Raw genomic sequence first — 21,220 nt, forward strand, 5'->3', positions numbered from 1 at the left:
TAAACAGGACTAATTATAAGACAGCACCGCCTTGTGTCTGATGTAGCACCAAACATGTGCCACTTCTGAGAAAGGTGAAGGCTTGTTCTTACATATGCAAGAGATATACAGGACTGAAGAGGGTGCAGCTGGGGTGGAGGGCAATCTACTCATTCATGGATTCACATAATAGACCAGAGAAGAGCTTTCCAAGCTCCGTGTACACAGTCCCTGTCTTGGGCCTTGCTCCTTGGTTGAAGGTATTCTGTGAAACAGCAGTTACTTTATTTTGATATAAAGCTGTCATTTTCACTCGGAGTCCGTCGGTTGCTATAAAGCATCATGTCTTATAGTTCTCTTCCCTTCATGGGCATGACTGCTCCCAGATGAGACCTTTAATGTGCACTTGGCTTGCCTCATTTAGGGATGGACGGTACAGACAGTGTTGTGTTTTCCTCTTGTCTCAGATCAAAAAAAAAAAAAATCACTGAGGGAGGAAAGACAGAATAGCAGCACAATGGACAGGGGGATCTATTTCTCACTCTCTCATGCTGCTGTAATCTGAGGTCAACCCATGAAGCTGATGGATTGGAGCTTCAGGACAGATAAAAGGACATTCTTCCTTTAAGATGCAGTGGTGGCCACCACTTTGGATAGCTTTAAAAGGGGACTGGCCACGTTTGTGGGGGATAAAGCAATCATTCCCTGCTAGTCCTAATGGCTCTATGCTGCCTCCAGTTTCAGAGGCAGTATGCCTATGTATTCCAGTTGCTGGAGAACCAGGAAGGAGGGTCCTAATGCACTTAGTCTAACTTGTGGATGTATCATTGGAGCATATGGTGAGGAGGCATCGTGCAAACAGAATGATCCAGCCAGACTCTTGGGACTGGTAGTTCTTGGAACCTTCCACTACTACTTGTGTACACTGGTAGCTGGGGAACATGGGTGGAGGGGCGTTGTGGCACCCTTGTCCTAATGGTTAGGTTTCCTGTGGGCAGCTGATGGCCCAGTGTGAACAGAATGCTGGGCAGGATGGACCCTGGGCCTGGTCCCGCAGGGCTCTTCTTGCATTCTTAGGATTGGTTTTGCTGGGAGCCCTGCTCTAAATGTAGTTCAGTACCTTGGTGGAGATAAGGGGCCAGGTTTAATTACTGCGCCCAGGGATGTAAGCCATTTCAGATCATGTCTCTCTACTGCTTAAGCTTTTATTTCCTCTTCCATTATTTAATACAGCAAATTTATATCCTGGCTAATTTAATCTTCCATTTACATAAAATGAGATCTAAAGCACGTTACAGCTTGCCTTCTCAGAAATAAGGAGATTAACTCTTTTTCCACAGTGTGCCTTCTTCTATGGGTCATCACCCATACACTTTTCTCTCCTATATAGACGTCAGAGCAGGTTAGCACCCCAGCAACCATGAAGGTGGTGCCGGAATTCTATTTTGCCTGCTTACTGGTTTAGACAGGAATTTATTTCAGCCCTCAAGGCTTAATAGGCTTGGAGCACGATAGGTTGTTTTTGCCAAGTCTCAACTACCAGCATCCAAAGTAGTCATCATAAGCAACTTAGTTTCTGCTTCGCTTCATCCCAGCCTTTTACTTTGGAGTGTAACTCTTTAGAGACATAAATAGTGTTAAATTTGCCAGCCAATTAAAACATGTAGTAAGAAATGTGAATTTCTCTCTGCTTTGGGGAAGTGACACCTGGCCTGTTAGAAAGTAACCATTTTTACATAGCGATACCGTATGATGCAGGAGTTGCTGGAAAATTAATACTTCAGCTTTTTAAAAAAATGCTTCATTGGAAAAAGAAAAGAATAAGGCAGGTATATATAAAATCCCAAGCAAGTTGAAAAAGTGGGTGCCATGTTGGGATTAGGATGGGGGGAGGTGTTGCACACCAGTAACCAGGGCTGCAAGGAAATGGGTGAGGTGGCTGGGAAAACTGGAGGTGTCACGCTTCAGAATTTGAGTATTCTGAATTCCTGTGAATCTTTCCCCCCTCCGCAGTTTAAACTGTGCCACTGAAAGACTGAGGGTTGTGCAGTGCACGTCACAAACTTGGCCAGTGAAAGTTGGGATTGATGTAAAAGGTTAGCACTAAGCAAGCTGACAAAGAGTGCTGATTAGGAACTTTTTGACTCTTCGCTGAAAAATAGAGGTTTCTGTATACTGAATGGCACTAGGAACTTCCACTTGCAAGAAGTGCCCATGAGCTGAATGTGGCATGGCTGCCCCAACTCTTGTAAAAAGCATCTGAGACCACCACTGGCACCACCACCGTTTAATGTGCGTCCACCCAGCATTGGATTAATGTGGTACTACTTGTTACTGTAGTGTCAGCTTCACTAGATCCTGTGGCAACTTTTCACCATTCATTTGGAAGGGGAAACCAGTAAGAGAACCACAGCCCAGCCTGAAGAGACACACACTGGGATGACAACGGTGTTGCAGTGAAGCGATGTGAGTTCTCTGCATTGATGCCACCAAAATGAGAGAATACGGTGATCTGCACCCAAAGAACTGGTCATGTTTATTTGATAGCTAGGAAAAATTCATGCACATCACATTGTTTACCCTGTTAGTGCTTCTGAAACACATGATAAATTGCACCAGAAACTCATGGAGCTCTAAACTGAATTCAGTAGAGGATAGTTGAGCTACGGATGTGGCATGTTTGATTTCTGGACACTAAAAGCTAAAGAACCTGAATTTCCAACGCTTGGCCAACTCAGGTTGAAGATGAATTAGTTCTATTGATTTATTACTGTTGCATATAACTTTTCCTTTATAGAGCTCTGAGCAATATTTTGACTTCTCAGAAATCTGGTGATTAGGCTAGCTAGAGGAAAGAGCTATACCAGGGGTGTCCAAACTTTTTGCAAGGAGGGCCAAATTTGGTGAGGTGAAAATGTGTGGGGGCCGACCATTCAGCCTGACATTCTTTGAACCACTAACATTAAATGCAAATCAACTATTTTATGAAAGACTAAACAAATAGCTTAACTGCAGTAATTTGAAGGGTGATACTGAGATCTCGACTGCATTATATAGGCCAGGTCTGGCTCAAAAACAGTGGTTTTGATGTGCAAGATGTCACGCAGGTGAAAGTCACTTAGTCTCGTCCTCACGCAGTTCTTGTTAAAGTTCATAACTGAGAATGTCTTCTCGCACAAGTATGTCGAACCAAACAAGCTCAGCATTTTCTTAGCAAATGTTCGAATCTCTTGGAACCTGTCTTTATCCAGCTGGAGGTAAAAGTTGACAAGAGGGAGCTGTTGGTGCCGACTGCGACACTCGGCATCACACTGCAGCTCAATGAGCTCCAGCTGCAGGTGGTCTGGAGCGTCATCAGGGTCCACAGGGAAGGAGATGAAAAAAGCATGATCTCCTTTTCAATAGCTGCAAAATCCCGAAAGTGCTGTTGAAACTCCTCAGCCAGAGATGAGACGTCTGCTTCATACCTCCTTATTTGTGCACTCATATTGTTCTGTGGACAACTGGTCATTATTTCCTGCAGCAATGGGAAATGTGTGGTATTGGGCTGCATTTGTGACAGGTGCCTTTGGAAAAGTAGCAGCTTGGTCCCAAAGGCTTTGATATGTGAATACAGTTGGCTTACCACTGCATTTTGCCCCTGAAGGCTTGTGTTCAGCACGTTCAGCTGTTGTGTTATGTCAACTAAAAATCCCAAATCAGCCAGCCAAACAGGATCAGATAGCTCTGGCATCGGTTGTCCCTTTTTTGCCAAGAATTGTCCGATTTCCTCCCTAAGAGAGTAGAAGCGCTGCAGTGCAGACCCCCGACTGAGCCATCTTACCTCGTTGTGATACACAACATCTCCGTATTCAGCCTGGATGTCGAGTAGAAACTGTTGAAACTGGCAGTGGCACAGGGCTTTGGAGCGAATATAATTAATAGCCTTCATCACCGGTTTCATAACATGATCATATTTCAGGTGTTTGGCACAGAGAACTTGTTGGTGAATAATACAGTGGAGTTTTATAGCTTTGCCTCCTCCTTTGCTGACTTTGTTTCAGACTAGGGTTGATAATCCACTTCGCTCGCCAGCCATGGCAGGTGCGCCATCCGTAATAATCCCAGTGACTTTATTCCACGGTAGTTTCATGTCATCTACGGTGGAACAAACAGAAACAAATAAATCTGTTCCTCTTGTTTGGTCCTTAAGGCTCTGGAGGTCAAGTAGCTCTTCACTCACATTCATGTCATTGTCCACTCCTCTCAAAAAAATCAGTAACTGAGCGGTGTCAGATGCATCCATGCTTTCGTCGCAGGCTAACGGAAAAAAGTCAAACTCCACTCCTTTTGCCTCTAACTGTCTCTTAATATCAGATTAAACTTCTTCAATTCTCCGTACCACAGTGTTACGAGCCAGGCAAACATTGGCAAACTCTTGCTTCTTCTCAGAACAAATTTTCTCCACCATTTTCATCATGCAGTCTTTAATAAATTCACCCTCAGTAAAAGGTTTGCAGTGCTTGGCAATTAGCCATCTCATAGCTCGCCTTTGTGGCATTTTCATTTGACTCACGGGCTCTTGTGAAAAAGCGCTGCTGTGCCGTTAAAGCACCTTCCAGTTCCTTCCATTTTTTGCCACGTTCGTTCCCAGTTAGCTTGTTGTAGTTAGCATGTTTCGCCTGGTAGTGCCTCTTGATATTGAATTCCTTGAAAGCAGCCACAGTCTCCTGGCAAATTAGGCAGACACAGTTGTTTCGTATTTCAGTGAAAAAATACTCCAATTTCCACTTGTCCTGGAAGCGGCGGCCCTTGCTGTCAACTTTCCTTTTTTTAGTTACAGTCGCCATTTTAGAAATGGGCACACAAGCCTTGTGTCACAAGGGTCACGTGGCGAGAGTGCTGACTCAGGTCTACTGCCATCTTCTGGTGAAATATAACCACCAGCCTTGAAGGAGCAGGAGGCAGCAGGGGACAGCTGCGGGAACCGCTGTGCGGTGAAGGGAAAAATGCCGGCCGGCGGGGATGAGTGACAGGCTGAGCCGGCAGGGAGAAGAGGCTGTGGGCCACTCGAAATTTGAAAATGGGCCACAATTGGCCCCCGGGCCAGTCTTTGGACATGCCTGAGCTAAGCAGATCCTTTTCTTTGCATCCAAAGGCTGGAGCAGCATATACAATCTGTTACCTCCATCCGTCTCCTTTCCCATTCATCCCAGGTGGGCTGGGCCATCACCTCCCCTCTTTCCCACCTTGGTTAGGGAATATTCCAACTCCTGGACCTGATGAAGCATCTAGACTTGTTGATGCACTTTTCGTGCTGTGCTCAGTGGATAGTTGAGTGAAGAGGGTCCCAGGCAAGAAAGTGTGCCACTTGAACGAGCCACTGAGGGCTGCATTGGTCATGAAACTGGACTACTGCTCAGCAGTTTATGGATTGCTTAAATAATGCTTCCTTAATCATGTGGCCTGCCCCATCCCTGTGCTCACCTCTTTTGAAAATATAGCTTGTTGGCTATTAATACATCCATCCTTCACGTTGTTATTATTTGATTTGATTTAAGTAAGCAGGTTTAAGGGATTGGGACTGGGCAGATGTTTTGACAAGGATGTGAGTGACAGCCAATTGCCACAATCCAGAGCTGAACATTCTTGGAATCGTTGTAACCACTGAATTCAGCCATGGAGAAGGAGAGGGCCCTGTTTGTGCTGCCCGTGTTGATGAGTGCTTCCACACTGCTTTGGGATGTTGCTTCTGCTCTCACACTAAGTCCTTTGAAAGCTTGCATAATATAATGGCTTGAGCCTGGGCTTTGAACCAAGAAGTCCTCAATCCTTGTTTTAACCTGACTCTCTGGTCATTCTCCTCTTCCAGCCCCATTGCCCTATTGTCTTAAAAAGGCTAGGCCTAGAGGCGGTTGTACCTTGTCCATCAAAACTATAGAGTTGTTTGCTTGTTTGTGAAGGCAGGCTGGTGCAAGGAGCGTGGCATCACCTCAACCACTTCTGACCACGGAGACCCAGGGAACCAAGTACTCAACTGTTTTAGAATAGGACATGTTCAGTCTACTGACCTGCTCACAACAGTGAGGATTCATGCAGGTTTTTAAACATAGGAAGAGCTTCACACATTTGATTGTGATACCGAAGTGATTTATGCAAAGTTTGCAAAGAGTTTGCTGCTCCTTTGTCAAAGGTTTAAAATGACAGAAAAGCCAATTAGAGTACTTCAAAAGGTAGAGAATCCATTTCATTTTGGTAGGTTGTCACCATTTTGATTTTTAAAGTATTATGTTAATACAGTAAAACTTGTTTATAATCCTGAAGGTCTTGTATTAGAAATAGAATTATTCTGGATGTAATTCTTGAACTTCTCTTATCACAAATACCCTCACGCTGGATTTGTCCCAAAAGTCTGAGTTGGAAGCAGAACCTGGCTTTCCTGTGAAGTCCTTGTTCTTTTCTCCCTGTCACATGCAAATCACTGATGTTTCAAAGGTCTCCCAAGATAAGTTTCTCACCTCAGTGATTCTTCCTGATTGATTATCTAATTAAGCCTCAAAAATGGAGCCATAAAACCTATTCATCTGATAGCCATATCCTTTCAAAATTGTATATTGTATAAATCGTATATTCAAATGTCTTGGAATGCATCCCATTGTTAAAACTGACTGCCTGTCTAACTTCTTTGCAAATAAAAAATCTAGGTCCAGTGACTACACTACGATAGGAATCATCGTAGCAATCAAAAAGAGGGTAGGATCTGCTAGAACTTAGTAAGCTGAAGACTGTATACTTTGTTATCTTTACGAAGGGGATGTATGGAACAGATATCCTTCTTGATTGCCAACTGCCTGAGACTGAGGCTAGCATTCAGGCACCGTGGCAGGTCAGGATTTCTGGGCAGAACATGACTGCATCTCTTCCGGTAACTCAGATCTCTGCATGGTTTTCACACTGAGTTTTCACACACACCCTGGCTAATACCGGGCATAGCCTCCAGTAGCACATATTCTGTAGTCATTTCTGTTCTGTACCTAACTCTGTGCCAGCAGCTTAGTGTTTGTTTGTTTGTTTTTTAATAAATAGGCTTTTGTTGAATGTTTTGCCTGGGTGGTACATCAAAGGCAGAAATAGCCAATTTGTGGGCGTCCAGACATTGTTGATGAGCAGCGTCCACCCCTCCTTGCCAGCATGGCCAGTGGGGAAGGATGATGAGAGTCTAACAAGATCTCGAGGGCCACGCGTGGACCATCCCCATCTCAGGTGTTCCTGGGGCTGCTTTGAAGCCTTACAGTCGTGTTGGTCTTCCTGCTGCAAGTTGGTACAGCAGTGAGGACTGGGTGGGGTGGCCTCAGGAAAGCTGAATGGCCTCCAGGAGCAAGAGAGGCACAGACCATTCTAGCAGGAGTGAATGACCTGTCAGAACTCCAGGCTTTGCTGAGCTCCCTGAATGGAAAGCTCCAAAGGCCCAATTGTGGACTATTCATTTATGGGGGTTTGTTGTTTTTCATTTCATCCCGTGCTGAGATGCACTGATATGGGGTGGGTTAGAAATACTGTAATAAATAAAGAAAACCCCAAGATTAAAGGTAGATTGAAATCTAGATTCCTTTGTATATAAACATGTAATCTTAAGATCTGAGTTTGAAGGGAGAAGAGAGATGGAGTTCTAATCTTTGTTTCACATCCATAATATAAACCTGCTGAACATTGTGCATTTCCCATAATGCCCATCATTGACAAGTCAGCTGCCTATGTTGCTCATACACAAGAGAATATCAATAATTGTATTCTCTGCTAATCTCTGTATTGTGTAGGTTTAACTCATGGGATATCAATACAATAATGCATTGTTGGTATTCTATCCCTAGCCATTGGGTTTCATCTCAGTGCTCGTTTCTTTTTTCTTTTGGTCTTTTCCCTCTCTCTTCAGAGAAAATTTGCAGCAGGGTGGAATAGACAAAGAAAAAAAGCACCAACCTCATCAAGTCAATTGGGATGTACCAGCCAAAGTATTATTTCCCCCAGGTTGCATTTCCCCATCTTGGGTCCTCTAGGGAATCCCTGAGAGAAACTCTGGAATGTAGGCCAATTTGTCCATTTCTCTCTCTTGCAAGGTTTCGTCCAAGGCACTTTTAGAGTGAATAATCTTCATCTATGCCCCAGCTTCACAGAGATACATGCACAACTTGGGTAGGAGTGGAGATTGCTGGGCTAGAGGCAGATCTTCTTGTCTCTGAGCCATGCTATGGGGATATGAGGAGATAACAGGATCAACTTAGAGAAGGTTGGGTCCGGGAATAGGGCTGAGATGGTAGATTGGGTTGTTAGTTTGGATGGAAAGTTCTTTAAGATTGCAACAGGGACTTCAAGCTTCATTTTGGTGCAACAGTCAGGAGCTCAGAAGGGCACTGAGGCTGGAAAGGTAAGGTCTGAGTATCTTCAACATGGATGGTTACTTTATACAACTTATGTGACTAGGGCTGATTGGCCTTTGTAGTGTTATATGAGCATGAGGAACTTGGGCTAGGATGGACAAGGCACCACCATGAGACTGTTGGCACCTCACTCAGAAAGGCATGGAATTAAACCAACTAGGCAGAGATGGAACACTGTATGTTGTGTGAAGTCGCATGCAATTGCATTGCCCAGTCTTAGCTACATCTTGCCCGTTTGTCTATACCCAAACTGCTGTTGCTCTGGGTACTCCAAGCTGCTCCTTACTCTTCTTCCTCTTCCTTGCCCACCCAACCCCATTTCCCAAGAGGAAGCAATGCTGCCAAAAGGACTGAAGCACATGAGCAAGCTGGAAGGGTAAAGTGGGAAGGGGACACAATAGGAATGTAACCTTTGCATCTGAGCTTGGCAGATAGTGTGCCACATTTTTTAAAGGAAAATGCATCTTATCAAGCCAACTTTGTTGGCTTTTTCTTCTGCTTTACAATGTAGCCATTTGGATGGTAAGTAATTTCCCATGAGTGTTAATGAAATTTAGTACAGTGTTGATGGAAAAATTAATCATGAAACATCAATAAGGGCAATTTTAAACTGAGTCATGCTTGAGTATTTTTGGCCATGTACCTGCTTCTTGAGATCTAACTCTTTGCATACGCTTTGCTTGGCCTGAAAGTAGAGCAAGCTTTGGCCAGGCATTGCTTTAAAGATCCCAAAGATGGGACAACAAAGGGAAGGGTGACTGCCGTGGCAGTGGCTGTAACTTCTCTGATGACCACCTCTCTGTCAAATGGAATTATAAAGGGAAGCAGCAAGACTTTTTCAAGTTGCCACACCAAATAAATTAATATATGTAAATGAACGAGTCATACTATGTTCCTCCTCTTAAGCACACAAGTTATCTGAGAAATGGTGCCGTGTCAGACATCCAACTACAATGTGGAAAGACTTGGGAGATTGTTTAGAAGCTTTCCTGCTTATAGTGGGTTGGTCAGGCTACTGCCTGTGTTGGGAAAATCCAAATAAATCTTTATAGAGAAAGGTTGCTTAGATGTACCTTTGTGATATAAAATCAAACCTGCAGTGTCCCTGCTTCTCTGGCCCAGAAAGAACCAGAATCCAAGCCAGGCTCCCTTTTGTTCCCTGGTGTGTTATCAGTCATCTGTTCCTTTAAGAGCCTGGGACTCTCCTTGCTGCAACATTTAGTTGCAAAGTTAAGCTTGTTACATTGCATTTCACTGCATTGATGCCTTTGTTGTTCTTCCTGGTCTCTGTGCATCACACATAATGGGTACTGCGCCTGCACAGAGCCTGTTGCCGGCCAAAATACCAAAGCTGTAACGGTTTTTGGTGGGAACTCCGCACCCCTTCCCCCTGGTGCTATATAAGGTGGAGCGCCCGCCATTTTCCTCAGTCTTCTTTCGACCGCTAATTGCATTGCCTCGAGCCATTACCTTGTCTTCTCGTATCTGCTTGTTCTAAATCATTTTTTCTTACCCAGTTGAATCCAAGTTACTTCTCCTTGTTTCCAGTTAATTCTTTCCTCTTTCTGTTCTATATATAGTTAGTATATTTCTTCTCTTTCTTCTCTTTACCTTGCTATCCCTTCGGCAATGGCTCAGCATGCGGCGTTTTGAAAGTGTTCGAAATGCGGGGCTAAAATGTCCCCGGCGGACCCTCACGAGCTCTGCCTCCTTTGTTTAGGAGAAGGGCATCACACGGATAAGTGCAGACATTGCCTGGCCTTTACCAAACAGGACAGGAAAAATCGAGAGAACAGGCTGAGAAAGATCCTCTGGGATCAAGCCTTGCAGGCCTCTGATGAGCTTGCTGCTCAATCTATGTCAGCCGGGCCTTCCATGGTAACCTCCCCTCGACCATCCAGGGGAGCGGCTTCCGAGGAGATCTCTCGCTCCTTCCACTCTTTGCACAAACAAAAGGAGAAGCAGAAGCATTCCGACCACGGGGATCCATCGGTCCTGAAAAAGGCCAAAAAGGACAAGTCGGGCAAGGCTACTAAGAAGTGCAGATCCGCTCCGGAACCACAAAGGGACTCGGACCTGACTGTCTTACCGGTTCCGACAGCACCTTCGGTCCCGACAGCCTCGGCACTGACACCGAGAGAAATGATGCAAGTCACGCCACCTGGATCCCCACAGAGGGTTGAGCCTGTGGACCCGATTATGCTACATCCACCCGAACCGATTGTTCATGGTTCGATGTCCGATGGGGAGATTCATGATCCCCCCCCCGCCCGAGGTCCCTGCCGTGCCGCCAACTGGCCCGTTCACTGACCCCAATGCCATCCTCCCCAGAGGCTTCCAGGAGGACTATGGTGATTGAACCCAACAGACAACGGCATTCATCGGGACAATCCATTAGGTCATGTATTCCAATGCCGTATGAAGGACCAGAGGCATCTCAGTCTCAATACTGGGGGCCACCTCTGTTCGGCTATTACATGCCTAGGGATGACAGCCATCGGTCCCGACAATCCAGAGAGAGGGCTCCAACTACCTTGGCCCCGACTACCTCCCGCCATCCTCCTTCTCTGGTGCATTCATCCTCTAGTCTGCCCTATCCATATGATCCCGAGTCAGAGGACTCCGATGACTGTTCTACATCTCCGGCAGCAGTCATCTCCACCCAGAGACCTGGGTCACCAGAGGAGTCCTACGCTACCTTTGGGGAGCTCATGGGCCGACTGACAAGAACTTTGGAGATAGAGGTTGAGCATCAACCCAATACAAATAAGGACAACTTCTATGACATTGTCCGCAAAGAACAGTCATCGGCAATCACCTTTCCATTGATTACGACTTTGCGGGAGGCTATGGAAGAGACATGGACCTTCCCCAACCAACCTCAGTCGACCTCGCGGAGGTACAAGTCCATGTACAAGGTCAGAGAACAGGACATTCCCTTCCTTCTGCGACATCCAAAGCCTAATTCGATTGTGGTCGAATCATCTCAAGGGCAGGACAATAGAGAGCACTCAGCCCCCAAGGATAGAGAAGGGCGGAAAATTGACCTCATGGCGAGCCAAATTTACGCAGCAATGGGACTGGGCTTGAGAATTTCAAATTACGAGGCAACTATGGCAAGGTATCAGTACTTTCTGATGCAGCGACTGGACTCGATTACCTCGTCCATCCCAGAACAACAACGTGATCTCGCCTGTGTTTTTATTCAAGAGGTGATGCAGCTAGTGATACTGCAGCTCACCACAGTCCACCATCATGTTGACTGCAATTCTCACACCCTAGTGGGCTAGGTTGCTCTCCGGAGGCATGTCTGGCTACGTTCGTGCAACCTCCCGGAAGAACCTAAGAAAAGGATCAAGGGAATGCCGTTCAACGGTTCAGGCCTCTTTCATGATTGGATGGACCACAAGCTCGAGCATATCTATAATGCTCGAGCCACCACCAGGAAAATGGAAATCCTCGGCTCGAACCGTTGTAAGTGGCAGCAACCTAGATACCATAGATACCAGCCATACCATCGGTACCAGCTGCACCAGCAACAGTTTCCTCAGCACCAACAGCAAAACCGTTCGCAACCGGCTGCTCAATATCAACAGGGCCGCTGTCGCCAGCCTATCAATAAGAGGCAACGTTAACGGGCACCGCGAACCCATCTTCTCTCTCTTTCTATACCCCTCCCCCCTCCCTACAGGGGCCGGCTACAAGGCTGACTCCCTCTTTGGGAGACCATCACATCTGATATATGGGTCCTTTCCGTAGCTGAATTTGGGTACAGAATCGAGTTTGATGTCGTTCCTCCTTCGGGACCGAGCTCGTACACCGCACCATCAAAAATTCTTAAAGAAGTATCTCAATTACTCCAGAAGGGAGCAGTCCGCCAAATTTCGCACTCTGATGGACTCTACGGTTTCTACTCGAGATATTTCACGGTACTGAAGAGAGATGGTGACTCACGCCCCATACTTGATCTAAGAGGTGTCAACGCCTTTATCTTGACTAGAAAATTCCGTATGACCACCCTACAAAACATCCTCCCCCTGCTAGAGAGAGATGATTGGTTCGCGTCTATTGACTTAAAGGATGCCTATTTTCATATTGGCATCCATTCATTTTTTAGAAGGTTTCTCCAATTCACAGTTGGTCCCGACATTTTTGAATATAATGTACTTCCTTTTGGACTTGTCACAGCCCCTAGGGTATTCACAAAATGCATGGCTCCGATATGTGCTCACCTTCGCCAATGAGGACTCCAAATTTGTCCATATTTGAACGATTGGCTTATAGTCTCTTCTTCTCGGGACCGACTTGTGGCAGATGTTCACACCACATGCGCTCTTCTGGAAGACTTGGGACTCCTTATTAATACTGAGAAATCCTGTCTCACTCCTTCACAGGTCATCGAGTTTATAGGAGCACAACTCAATTCGGTTTGAGCCCGGGCATATTTATCATGAACCCGCATGGACAGACTTTGCTCAATAGCCCATTGGGTCCGAAGAAGCAGACGGGTTCAGGCATTCCTCATACAAAAACTGTTGGGCCATATGGCATCCACAATCGTCGTAGTTCCCAATGCCAGACTTCGAATGCGGCCACTTCAGCTGTGGTTCAGTGCGGCTTTTCAGCCCCTCCACGATTTGCCAAGACAGCTTCTTCTTCCGTCCACTTCAGTTTGCCAGACGCTAACTTGGTGGATGGACCCGGACAATCTCACGGTCGGCATCCCATTTCACCAGCGACAGCCTTCCATCTCGCTCCACACCGATGTGTCCCTTACGGGATGGGGAACACACTGCTCCAACCTACAAACACAAGGCACCTGGCAAGTACATGAGAGAGTAAATCACATAACTTCCTCAAGCTACTGGCAGTGTTCAAAGCGCTATGATCTTTCGAACCCACGCTTCGAAATCGATCGGTACAGGTAGCCTCCGACAACAAAGTTACCGTATTTTACCTGAACAAACAAGGCGGTACGAAATCGGTACCGTTAGCTCAGCTATCCATGCAGATATGGGACTGGTGTATCCCCAGGGGGATTTTGCTAACGGCAATCCATCTTGCGGGGATTCACAACCAGGAGGCAGACACCCTGAGCAGGAAGATGTTGTCGACCCATGAGTGGGAACTGGACGATCAAGTGTGCAGAGATCTTTTTACCCAGTGGGGTACCCCGACTCTAGACCTGTTCGTGACAGCGTCGAATTCGAAGTGTGTGACCTACTGTTCCAAGGGGGAACGGGTGCGAACTCATTAGGGTGAGTTGGTCGGATTGATAATGGTGAGTTGGTCGGATTCATTCCTGTACACCTATCCACCAATCCCGTTGATTACTCACACTCTGGAGAAAGCTGCTCGGGTCCGGGCACACCTGATTCTCATTACTCTGTGGTGGCCCCACCAGCCCTGGTTCTCGACCACTCTCAGGCTGTCGAGACACATGTTCTGTCACCTGCCATGAATTCCTCACCTGATTATGCAGGGGAAGGGGACAGTCCTTCACCTTGACCTCAATACTCTCAACCTTACCGCATGGCTCCTGCACTGGCTGTCGCAGTCGACCCCGACGTGCTTCCACAGAACTCCTCGGTCCTGACGCCAGAACGTCAGTCGGTACCAGGAGAACCTGCCCGATTATCTTCCAACGCTACATCACAGTGAGAGATCGACTTTATCTTACAATCCGCCCTTCGACCATCCACTCGCTTATCGTATGAGGCGAAATGGAAACGCTTTACCACATTTGCAGAAGCGAATCACTTTACCCCAGAATTAACTTCCATTGATAATATCCTCCACTTTCTGCTTTCTCTACATCAATTGGGGCTTAAACCTACGTCGATTAAAGTCTATATTGCAGCTATATCACACTTCCGTGGTTCCCTTTTGGGTTCATCCATGTTCTCCCATGCACTCATCTGGCGATTCTTTAAGGAACTGCAAAATCTCCACCCCCCCAATCTGGCCATCGGTACCAACTTGGGAGTCTGTCTGTAGTCCTCCACGCATTCACTAGAGCTCCCTTCGAACCTCTTGTGACGACAGACCTGAGACTGCTATCTTGGAAAGTAATCTTCTTGGTCACCATAACGTCAGCGAGAAGGGCAAGTGAACTATCTGCACTCCATGTGGATCCACCATATCTTAATTTCTATAAAGAGAAAGTAGTTCTCCGTACCGATCTGGCATTCCTTCCCAAGGTGGCCACACCGTTTCACATCAATCAGGACATTGTGCTTCAAGCATTCTTCCCATCCCCGTTCACGCCAAGAGAGAAATCTCTTCACTCCCTGGATGTGCGCCAATGTTTAGCTCTCTATCGGTCACGTACAGAAAGCTTCAGAAAGACTAAATGACTGTTTGTTAGATACTCCGACCCTGATAAAGGCGCGCCTCTTTCTGCACAGAGACTATCAAAATGGATAGTCCAGACTTGAACTGGCTTATAAACTGGTGAAAAAGGACCTTACTGTGACGCCCAGGGGCCATTCCACTAGGGCCATGGCAGCCTTGTCAGCCTTCTTGTCGGGCATTCCACTGCTGTATATCTGTAAAGCAGCTACATGGACAACTCCCTGTACCTTTACCAAACACTACAGGCTCAATGTCCGGGCCAAGCAGGACTGCTTCTTTGGATGGGCTGTCCTATCATCCATCCTTCACTGACGACACCGACCCACCTCCAGTGAGTGAAGCTTGTTAATCACCCATTATGTGTGATGCACAGAGACCACAAAGAAGAAAGTCAGGTTACTTACCTGTAACTGTCGTTCTTCAAGTGGTCATCTGTGCAGTCACACAACCTGCCCTCCGGCCCCACTCGGTGTCAAGGGACGGGGTAGTAGTCTTTCTTTCTATAGACTTCTCTGATGAGTGGTACACTCCGCTAGGGGGCGATCTACTGGTCTCCAGAGACTGAGGAAAATGGCGGGCACTCCGCTTTATATAGCATCAAGGGGGAGGGGTGCGGAGTTCCCGCCAAAAACCCTTGCAGCTTGGGTATTCTGGCCAGCAACAGGCTCTGCGCAGGCGCAGTACCCATTATGTGTGATGCACAGATGACCACTCGAAGAACGACAGTTACAAGTAAGTAACCTGACTTTCTGTGAATCTGCTGCCAACAGCAACCTGGTTTTCCTGCTTGTATGTTCAAGCTCACACCCAAGACCTGTAATGATTCTTATGTCTTCTTGATTGTCATATCAATATCCTGTGATTATTGATATTTGCTGCACTATTGTCTCATGCCCTGTGCAGATCTCTCACTTTGTTTTGATTATGAATGTATTATGTACCCATTATTTCCTCATCGTCTGCCCTGTTCCCACGTACATGATGAGAGGCTTATAAAACACTCTGTATATGCTCTAAAAGCATGTAGTTGGTGGCACACCTCTACCTGGCAGCGCTGTTGTAGGTTTGTACTCTGCAGAGGGGTTTACCTGAGTTTTTCTCACCAATAAAACTGATGAGGTTTGAGACAATGGTGTCTCCCTGTGATCTGAGCATACATTCTTGCAGCCGCTAATCCGAGACCTCCTGACATTTACAAATGCAACCAAGGTGTTTAACTAGAAAAGAAAGGCAAGCTTGATCTTTTCTGCTTTTATATTTCTGCTTTTACATGTAGACATGTAAAAATGCATCAAAATGGAGCAGGTGCATTGCCTAATTGAGTAAAATGCCTGACCTAGAAGCTTTGAAAGTTGTGCTTGGCCTTCTGGAAAGAAGGAACATGAGGACTTGAGCTGTAGGAAGAGAGTGGAGCCAGGGAGCATTTTTGGTTTCTGGGCATCTGTGTGTGCGTACAATGTGAGGGAGAGTGAGTTGGGGGAGCTAACATGCTTTTAGTCAGATGTATTGATAGGGTTGCCAATTTGTGCTAGGCACCAGAACAGCTCTCTTCTCCCCAGCTCTGCCAACACATGAATAGATCAACTCTATAAAATATGATCCACAGTAGAGTAGAGCCTCTAAGCTGAGCAGTAACCAATTCAAATGTGCCCTAAGCCGCAAAGTTGCTAGGCAGCCTTTAACCAGGATGGTTTTTTCTTACTCTTAGACCTCTACTCTGCCCTGTTTGAAACATGTCCCTGTCCTCTACCTGATTTGTAATGATTACTGCCAGAATGCACCTGACCTGATTTGATTACTTAGCATTTAAAAGGAGCTTTGTTGAGGAATAATAGCATTATGTAAATCTATTGTAGGGGCGTAGTTCAGTTGCAGGGTATCTGCTGTGTGTGCACAAGTTCCCCAGTCCTGTCCCTGGCTTGGGTCAGTGTTGACAGCAAGGGTCTGGCTCAGTACCAGGCAGCCATCTGTGCTCCTCCATGTGTCACGTACTAGATACTTGACTGGACCAGTCTGGGTATTTTGCAGCCTGCAGCCCCGCTCTGCTGAGGGTTGTTTTATCTGCAGTTCTGAGCAAAGGTTGGGTAGCAGCGGATTTCTGCTTAATTACAGCACAGGTAACAAGTGAATTAATCCCCCACTCTTCTTGCTGGCTGCCTCCCTCTCTCTCTCTTCCCCACCTGGGAATGCCCCACAGTCTCGCTTTACACTCTCTGAATTCCCCATTCTGATCACACTTCTGAATCACTCCTCTAGATTAACAGCTTTTGTATTGCCGCATGGGATCTCAGGATGGGGACAGCTGCCACAAAATGATCTAACTTCTATGAACGTGGAATCAAATTAGTTGGTAACTGGGTATGGGGGGGTGAGGTGTAGAGATGATAGGAAACATGAGGAAGAGGGAAGTGTGCGCCATTCACATCTCTCTCTTACATTAGCAGCTGTTGCAGCACGTCGTAGGCATCAGAGACTCGATTCCGTGCAGAGCTCCTTTTTGTCTAATGATAGACTGGAAAGGGGGAAATATGTTCTGCTCCTCTGGGTTTTCTGTGGGCCTTTGAATCTGTGTGCATTCTCTCTCTCAAGCAGGTTAAGACATACTTGCATATCCCCTTGAATATGCAATCACAACATACCCCTGAACGCAGAAGGATGGTCATGTAAACTCTTACAGGTGTGCATGCTAGTTCTCATATTGGCACAGAGCTGAACAAACTCTCTTGGCACCCTTGCACATGGTTTATATTTGTGCCCCAAAGCATAGAGTATCCACACTCCATCTTGATTTTTTTCACAGTTATTGTGTTACAACCTGAAATTGAAATGGATTGAATTGGCATTATATTACCACTTCATATTCACAAGATGAAAGTGCAAAATATTTTAACTGTGGCACAAAAGTTAAGTAAACAAAAACAAACTGGCACTTGCTGGTTGGGTAAAAATTCGCTCCCTTTCCTGTGAGATGCCTAAATAAGCTCTAGTGAATCTTGCTGCCTCTGTGAGTAGTTGAATGGAGTCTTCCTGTGTGCAGCTGCAGTCCACATGATCTCGGATTAAATGCACCTTTTTCTGGAAGGCCTCAGAGTGTGTTGGAGAGCATACCTCAACAGGCAATATCATAAAGAGAGCCAGTGTGGTGTAGTGGTGAAGAACATGGGACTGGGACTCAGGCAATCTGGGTTCTAGTCCCCGCTCAGCCATGGAGCCAACTGGGTGACTTTGGGCCAGTCACAGACTCTCAGCCCAACCTACCTCACAGGGCTGTTGTTGTGGGGATAAGATGGAGGAGGACATGTAAGCTGCCTTGAGCCCTTTGCAGGAAAAAGGCAGGATATAAATCGAAAAATAAATAAATACATAAATAAATATAAAATAAAGACCAAGAAGCTGTCAAAACAACTCTGGGATAACAGTTATGCAAAAACACCAACCGGGGTTTGGTTATAAAAGAAATCCCAAACTATGAGCACGGAGCACCATTACCCATTTCTCTAATTTTAATAATATCATTAATTGTATCAGTCGTGTCTTCATTTTCTGTTATTTTTTTCTTTCTTTTCTTTTATTAGGAGATGATATATTGTTGTTAATTTGTTTTATTGTGGAATGTTTTTAATGCTATTTATAATACTATATTGTTATTTATATTGTTATTTTTATTTCTGTAAGCCATCCTGAGGCTGCTGCAAAGGACAGCATATAAATGCTTAAATTAAATTAAATTAAATTAACTCCATTATTGCAAAACAGAATGAAGCTCAACCATGACTTTACCTAAAGAAGGCCAGCCACCAAAACTCAAGAGACTGGGTAAGCAGGGCATTAGTCAGGGAAGCAGCCAAGAGGCTTGGTAACCCTGAAGGAGCTGGGCAGATCTGTGGCTGAGACAGGAGAAACTGTCCATGGGAAAACTATCATCCAGGTGATCCACAAAGCTGGGCTTTGTGGAAGACTGGTGAGAAGATTGACATGAGTTTGTTTCAGGAATGGCTCAGTCCACTTGGAGATGCACCCAACAAATGGGAAAGGTTCTTTGATCCAATGAGGCCAAAACAGAATGTCAGGGCCTTGCTACAAAACACTGTATGTTGCAGAAAGCCAACATTGCTCATTGCCTTGAGAATACCACTCCATGGCGAAGCATGGTGGCAGCAGCATCATGTTCTGGGGGTGCTTTTCCTTGGCAGAGACTGGGAACCTGGTCAGGACTGAGGGCCAGATTGATAAAACCAAATGCAGGGCAATTCTAGAGGAAGACCTGTTTCAGTCTGCAAGGGACATGGGACTGGGGTGGAGGTTCGCCTTCTAGCAGGACAGCAACCCTAACACAGCCAAAGAAACACTGGAATGGTTTGCAAACAAGAAACAGGATGTCTTAGAATGGCCCAGGCAAAGCCCAGGCCTCTGATTGAGCATCTGTGGCAAGATCTGAAAGTTGCTGGTCACTCATTGTCCCCATCCAACCTGGTACAGCTGGACCTGTTTTGCTAGGAAGAACAGGCAGACACTGCAGGGTCCAAGAGCACAACGCTGATAGAGGTTTACCCAAGAAGACTCACAGCTGTAATTGCTGCCAAAGCTGCTTCTACCAAGTACTGACTTGGAATGAATACTTACACAAGTAAAAAGTGCCAGTTTGTTTTTGTTTTACTTTTGTGCCCCAATAAAATGTTGTGCACCTTCACATTGCTGGGTATCTTGTGTACATTAAGTGATTATTATGTCAATTCGATCCATGTCAATTGCAGGTCATAACACAACTAAATGTGAAATGCTCAAGGGGTATGTGTGAATACTTTTGCAAGGCACCACACATCAGATGGGCCAATTGCAAAGGAAAGGAGTAGGAAAATCGCTTGTGAAGTTGCTTGTCGCAAGAAGCAAGGCGTGTGTTTGAAAGCAGTAACACAAGATCTGAGAATGAGGCACATCAGCCCTGTGAATCTGCATGAACCCATGAGTAAGCATGAACCTGTTTGTATGCTACCTCTGTCATCTAAGGCCCTCCTCCTTGTACCTCCACTGAGGGAGGCTTGGGAGGCAGCAGCAAGGGAGACAGCTTCTCAGTGGAGTGGTCTTCCAGTGAGAGCCAGCAGGCACCAACATGGTTAATCCCTTTGGCATCAGGTGAAGACCCTCTGCTGAATGGGATGGTGTAACTTAGTGTCCTGCGATAGCAGGAGTTTGGACCCAGTGGTCTTCTGGCCCCTTCCAACTCCGCTATTCCGTGATTCAAACATCTGGCAGCATATGTTGAGGTTTTTAATCAGGTCTTGATTTTTTTCTTGTATATCTGAAAACTGTTTTAAATAATCAGCATGTGTTTTTGTTTGTTTCCATGCATATGGTTTTATAATATGTTTTAAAGCTTTTAAGCTTTGTAAACTGCTCAAAGAGCAGTGAAAGGGATTAAAGCCCAGTTTTGCAAAAGGCTGTTTCAGGACCCTTCTGCAACTCTTTTGCATGTCCTGCCTCCCATATATAAGCACACTTTCTCCTTGGCCCTGTTTCCTCCTCTTTCAGCTTGTGTTCATGCTGCCATATTCCACTCTGTGTTTAGCAGCAAATCCTGTGTTTCCTCCCTGTTAAGCCAACTCCTCCTTCTGATTGAAATTCCTTTCCCAAACCTCCCTTAAAGCCTTTCCTGAACCACTCTCAACGCACAGTTTTCTGTCTTTCCTGTTCCTGCTACACAAATTCTCCCTCACTTGTGTGATGCACACATGCACACTCCTTCCTAAGAACCTGTCCCATACCTTTAGCACCTCTGTAGGTCTGCCTGGTCTTTGTAGGCCCACCTGGGAGCATACAGTCAGCATGCATCTGATGCACCCTTGGTGCTAAATGCCTGTTTGCTCCTGTCCTCCTATCCTGAAGTACAGGAAGAGTGCGCTATACCTGCAAAAAGGTTCTGGCAGGGTATCAAAGCTCTGGCAATAAGAAGTATCCAGATAGGGTGCACCTGAGGAAGAGGCGCAATACTGAGAGGGAAGACTAACAACAGATTACCTTTGTCTTGTTCCTTCATCCTTTGCAAAAACAAACCTCAAAACAATGGAAGCATTCTGTCATATTTTTCTCTTTGGCATTTTGGTCTCATAAGCTGTTCTAAGCCTCTGGGATATGGTGGTTTGACTATTTAAATTAATGAATATGTTCATGGTCCCAACGGTTTTCATCATTCCAGACACCATTGCAAGGCAAATGAGCTGTTTTTAACAAGGCACACTTAAATCATAACTCCCTCCAGTCAGAAAACTAGTTTATCAAGGACAAAGGTTGCTGCTGCCTTATTTCTATTGGGCAGGGAATGCTTTTGTATGAAGGAGCTTTCCATCTTTGGAGCCCCCAACTGTAGTCTCATGTAGTGCAACCCCAAAATAGGTATCCTGTTCAATTGCCTTCAATCTTAGGGATCAGTTTTGCCATGGAAGTGCAAGAACATTTGCCAGATGTTCCTGAGG

The sequence above is a fragment of the Varanus komodoensis genome, unplaced genomic scaffold (assembly GCF_004798865.1).
Source record: "Varanus komodoensis strain SLA01 unplaced genomic scaffold, ASM479886v1 scaffold42, whole genome shotgun sequence".
Lineage (NCBI taxonomy): Eukaryota > Metazoa > Chordata > Lepidosauria > Squamata > Varanidae > Varanus > Varanus komodoensis.